This window comes from Octodon degus, unplaced genomic scaffold (genome assembly GCF_000260255.1).
Source record: "Octodon degus isolate 3935 unplaced genomic scaffold, OctDeg1.0 scaffold00030, whole genome shotgun sequence".
NCBI lineage: Eukaryota > Metazoa > Chordata > Mammalia > Rodentia > Octodontidae > Octodon > Octodon degus.
The window spans coordinates 15,964,697-15,971,357 of record NW_004524606.1 but is presented as its reverse complement, the minus strand read 5'-3'; positions in this window follow the sequence as shown (position 1 = coordinate 15,971,357).

The window sequence follows — 6,661 nt, the reverse complement described above, 5'->3', positions numbered from 1 at the left end:
AGCCTTCTTTGATCTTGGACACAGTTATGGAAGTAGCTCCAGGAGGTGTGGACTTGATTCCCCAGGGCCACGTTGCCACAGACCTGTTCGTTTGTTATGCTGTTGTTCACTGAGTCTCACAGGATTGTCTGGTCTCTGCTTACAGGTTTCCCTCCCCCAGAATGTGCCCACCAAGGCCCTAGACTCATCTTGAGCCTACTCTGCTCCGTACCTGTCTCCTGTGAGGATGTACATAGTCCTTTTATTTCCTTGTGTTCTGGTTTATAATAAACTCTTTTAAGAGAACTTTATAAATGCATCTAATGTACCCATTTATTTTAGAAAAATGTTGATATATTTGGTGCTTAATAGAGTCAAGAAGGGTTGCCTCGATAAACTATCCCCAATTTTAGTTACTTCCTGTAAAATACTTGTTGTAGGCCAAGATTTACAACATGAAAACATAATGAGACTTTCTCCTCATCAAACTTGAAAATCAGTTTTTTTGAAATGAACTAATGCATTTGGTCAAAAACAGAAAAGAAAAAGAAAAAGAAAGAATCAATGGAATAAGAAAGGAGAAAAGAAAGAAGAAAAAATATATAAATATACAAGATAGATAATATAGTTTTTGTAATAATTTCTATTGGCTTATGAAAGGAAAATTAATGCTTAATTTATTAATCATTTTTGTATGCCTGTATCTGGTAATCTGAACAACTGTTTTAAAGATAGCAATATACAAAGTTAAAATCATTTTTAATTTCCTATCACCTTGTTTGGAAATTCTGTATGTTTTTTATATTTTGAAAATATCCTGTTCAACTAAAAGGCAAAAGTGCTTATTAGAAAAAATGATTAAGATGATACATATGCATGCTTTTCTTGAGCATTAATATTCTTTACACTGTTTTCCATTATAATTATTTATGTTCAGTTAATTATTCCATCTTTCACCACTCACATTGTGATGTGATTAGATGAGTATCCAGTTACCATGGCAATTGACTACATCACAGTAAAATATATCACTTCATTTGAAATAGAATCCAATGCAAGATAAATTCAGAATCTATGCAGCATCTTCATTTAAAATAAGTTCTTTTTATATCCCCACCATATTCATAAATAGCAATAAATCCAAGCATATTGTTAAAGAAAGAATGGAAGAAAGTTCAAAAAAAGAAAATATAACTCTAAAAATACACATTTCTAAATATAGAAATCTAACATAGTAACTGTAAAGAGTTATGGCAGGATTTCATGCAGATCTCTTAATCCATTTTCCTTCTGTTTTCTTCTATTTTTTTGACAAAGTGGTAAAAGTAACTACAATTTTATGGTCAAATAATTTTCTCAGACTCTTCTTGGAGGACCTGTAATCACATATCTCTATGGAGATAAATACAATATTGAGTACCTATCAAAAAGTTATGCATGAATTAAGCTTCTGTCTCTCACATGGCTACAAAACCTTAAGAAAACTTTTGATTTAAGATGGCTAACAAAATCTATATTATTGGTTTTATTTTATTTATAAAAATAATTATTCTTAATTTGGAAGAGGAAAAAGTGGTACAACTTGAAGATAAAAGAAAATACTCTCTGTTTTTATTCTCCCTATATAAGTAGTTTTGTTATCCATTTAAATGGCAAATGGTTTTGGAAAGGGTATAAATTTTGAGTATCCTTAAATAATCAAACACTGAAACACATTTTAATAAATGATTCTTATTTTATTAAATTACATGTTTTTAATTTATCAAGAGGTATTGAAATGTTTTAAGGTTTACTGTTTGACTTAACTATAGGCATTTTTCTACTCTCTTAACGAAAGACTACAAGATCTTGTTAAATGATTATATTCTCATGGTAGTGTCACCCCTGAGCAAGGAGAATTTCCAGTGAATAGCTGAAATCCCCAGTGTTGGACTGGTTGATCTCCTAGCCATTTTTTAGCCACAAACCACTAGAATATTGACAAACATTGTTTAGTACAAAAAAAAAAAAAAAAGAAAAGAAAAGAAAAACTAATAATCTTTACAAGAAGGCCTACATGGGACTAAACCTGTATGGCCTTAAAGGCCCAGAATGACTGTCGGCATAGGTCTCCTGGGTTAATAGCTGGGAATCAAATGCATTAGGAAGTCCAGCAGGAAGAGGCTGATAAGAAAAATTCTTTGTTCCTCTGCATAGAGCACTACTTAAGATAAAACTGTAGCATGTCTTAGAGTGTCCGAGACTAACTTGATAATAAAACACTGACTGAATATTGAAAAGAACAACAGGAAAGCATTTAAAAATTTTCCCACTAAGTTAAATATTTGCAGTTCAAAAATAAATTATTTTCTACTCATTTTAAAGATTTAGGATTTAACTCCTGTTCACATAACACAGGCATTGCTAGATCTCTCTAAACATGGTCATGCAGAATACCAAATATACATTTCTAAAAAAATCTCATTTTAAGTAAAACTATATGAAATAAGAGATAAGTGAAAAAAGCTCTTTGTACGAATGGACAAATTACTATAGAATCTTTCATGAATTTTAGTCATTGGAATTATAAACCAAATAGAAGCTTTCATATATCCCTGATGGAATCATTCATAACAGATTGGCACATGTAGTTTTTGTGTGATTTATTTAGACATGTCATTTTATATGTTCTCTTTAATTTTTTAGATAATAATATGCTTTACATAACAAGAAATAAACACAGACAAACAAGTTGGAGCAAAGACTATTTACTCTTTATGCATGCAGGAGAAAACACATATCCGTGGCTCTTGTGCATCCCTATATTCAGTTTCTCACAGGCGACTCAGTTTCTTGATGTTTTTACAAGGATAAATCATTGCTACCTCTAACAATCATGTTTTCCTCATGCTTTATAAAATGACATAATGCATCTTAATAAAGATGAACCAAAATACAATCAGTCACTTTGAAGGACATCCAAGTATTTTGCTACTTCAAATAATATTTCAGTAATTATCCTTAACTAAGCATCTTAATGTAATTATACCATCAAAAATATTGGTCAAATTCCCATAAGTGAAATTATTGAGTAGTATGTTGTCTTTATTTTATTTTTTAAAAATGCATCATTTCAAGTGCTTTAAACAAACCCCAGAAAAGCCATCACTATTAAGAGTTGAGATTCCTGTCACCTTCACTTTTGATGCTAAAAATCAATTGAGTTTAGAAAATAGATTGCCATTTCTAGATAGCAAAATAGCCACCTTTGGCAGCTACATGGCATATTAAACCTAAGAATAATTCTTGTGTAACAAAACAAAGAAAATATTAATTCTCAGCAGACAGAAACTAAATAATTAATGACAATAGAAGTTGTTAGAAATTGCAACCAAAAAAATCTAGGGATATAACTAAATTGGAAGTATATTGCTACTGAATGCAAAAAGAGGAGGAAAAGGTCCAGGAGCAGTTTTCTGGATTTTTGGAACAGCTTGGTAGTTCCACCTGTGCAACAGGCCACCTGACGCAGACAACAGAGATCCATATACCTCTCTCCAAATACAGCACTGAATGCAAGTTTAGATAAGGGGCTTGGTCAGTATGTGTGGCAGTGTATGCAGCAATTTGGCTTTGAATACTGATGAAGAATGAAACCACTACAGAAAGCTGGCAAATTGTACATCTTAACTATCCTCATTCTAATGAGCAAAAATTCAGATGACCATTTGTTCTCCGGGAGCTGCCTTGCAGTACGCTATGCAGTACCCCATATTCATGAGATGCTGTAGGTGGACTGCTGTCTGCCTCTGAACTGTGCTTTGTCTCTGCTCTGTAACAAGTGACTCAGTCTTTCTGGCAGCCTGTCACTTTGAGTTCATTCATAAGCTACAATTTACCTGCTCTTCCGACCTTTGACCTGGTGCCCTATTTCTGTCTTTGACCGACAGATCCCCTGTACTACTTTTCCACGTTGTCCTCATGAGCTGTGCCCGTAGCTCGCTAGAGGCACAAAAGGGCCTCCCCTGAAAACAGCCTGACTGCTGCCTGCAGCCTCCTGGCAGTCTGCTGTCAAGACAATCGTGTCCTGAAAACAGCAAGGGATTTAAAAATATAATACTCAAAGATAGGCTCATGGAGTCAACTCCTAGTTTAGATTTTATAGATTGGTTTTGGTTCTGTAAAGTTTTTATTGTGCCTGAATATATTTAAAAACTGGGTCATGCCAGAAAATAATTGTGAGTTTTTTTAATATGAAATTATATACTAATATCTCCCCCTTGGATACATGAAAACATTACAAAGAAGATAAAAATCTAACTTTGGCTGTTATCCTCAATCCTTGTTCATTTTCCTGTCCATACAGTTAACCATCTGAGTTTAGGATGCATCACATTTTTAAAATAAATTATACAATTATATTTCTCTATGAAATTATCTATATATCTAAATATATGTTATATATATTTATATTTCAATGTGTCTAAAAAACAGTAGTATATTTCAATGTGTCTAAGTAGTATATTGTTTCATGTGTTCTTTTGAAATTTGCTTCATTCATCCCAATATTTCCTTAGGGTAAATACAATTTCACTGTTTCTAAAGCTATAGAGTTCACCAAAAATAAAGTCTACACACTTCACGGAAAAAAGTTATATGGTACATTTTCAAACAATGGTGTTGCCCTCATCTGGTTGACCCTGAAGGATGTTTGGGATTGCACAACACCCACTGCAGTGGGAGCCCTTAGAGGGGAATTGCAAATGCACATGCAGCAATCTCAGTGACCAAGGCCACCCAAGGAGCAGATCACTGTACTAAGAAATCTCTGGAAGCTCAGAGCCACTGCTTGGAGCACTTCCTGTAATTGTAGGGGCCATAGGTAATTTGTATTAATCTCATTATATCTAAAATTTAGTATTAAAATAGTTACACAAGATTTTCTTTTCCAGAAGTGTGAATACTTTTTTTTGGCAGACACTGTCTTATCCTTTAGTTAGATATTTAGCCCCTGACCTTTTCACACATATTTAAATTCTCTCAAAATGATTGTTTTTAATTGACATTTGTGTAGTCACATCAGTGGACCATGAGAATGCTTTTCACTTTATATCAGATGAGCAGTGGAAATGTTGGGTTAGGGGATCTGGATATTTGAAATTGCAAGAGATAGTTCTAAATTCCCCTGTAGAATAACAGTAGAGATTGACTTGGTCTGCAGTAGTGGAATAAAGCCCCACATCCTCAAACCTACAGGCACTGGGATTATTAACCTTTAAAATATGTTAATTCGTGGGGCAGTAAGTTAGTGACATAAAAATACCCTGCCTCACAATTTCAAGAAGTGCAGGGGATGAAGCTCTGTATGAGTACACAGGGGTCAATTCCCAACACCAAAAGGAAAAGGAAAGAAGAAAGCTCATCGCTCATTGTGCTACTATCCTCTTGTCACACCATATTCTTTTTGATACTCATACTTTTAAAAATTCACTGAAATACATATGTATTTATGTACATATTCATATATAATGTAATTTTATGAATATGTGCAACATATATACATATATATGTAGTTGACAGAGCTAGGACCCTAAACGGATATCCAAGTCCAATGATGCTCAAATCTCTTACACACAATGGTGCAGTGGCCTACGCAAGCCTTCCTTCATGCTTTAACATCAAAATTACTTAGGAGACCTAATACAGTATGAATACTGAGTAGTTGTGGCATTATATTGTCTCAAGAATAACAACAAAATAGTCTATAAATGCTTAATACAGACACAATTTAAAAAAACCTGACCTCCACACAATCCATGGCTGCATCAATCATGGATATCAAGTAGGAAGAGAACCTCTCTGTGTACTAAGCTTGAGAGCCACAAGTAATAGCTGCATATTTGAAATACCTATATATTTGGAATTCCTTAGGGAATTTTCCATCTAGAATATTTCCATCTTGACTCAGTAAGGGAACGTTCTAAGCAAAATAAGTAACACCCGATGGGTCACCTTAAATTCATTAAGTCATAGCAATGAATTTAAGCAAAGTAAACACAGATTTACCTATGAGTTGTGAACTAGCGGCCCATCCAAGTTCTGTCCTCCAGCCAACTGAATTTTTTTTTTATCACGCTGGAGTTGGGCTTTGCTTTATGAAGATTTGATGGTTTGGTTTCTGTTTGTTTTCTATTTTCTTTTCCCATGTTTTGTATTTCATCCTTTCCCATGTGTTTTTTTGGATGGTTTTGTAGGGCTCTATTTTAATTTACTTGTGCTTCTGAAGATACTACTTTGTATTGTTTAGTATGCTTGTTATATTGCTATACTTTCAGGTATAAAATTAGGCAAATGTAAGTTATCACAATCTGCTGATATCATTGTTTAAGCACAATGAAAATTTCCATTTAATACTGAAAACTCATATTTACATGCTTTAGTTTCTGAAATTGAAAAAAATACAATTGTTTGAAGTATTTCCCCAGCATACAGTGAGGAATATGAGATGATTAGTGTCATTTTTATTTTTGCCTTGAAAATTATTTGACACCATTCACAAGAATATATTTACCCCTAATCTTACCACTCCTTTATTATGTTCTTTTCCTTTCTTTCCTTTCCTTTCCTTTCCTTTCCTTTCCTTTCCTTTCCTTTCCTTTCCTTTCCTTTCCTTTCCTTTCCTTTCCTTTCCTTTCCTTTCCTT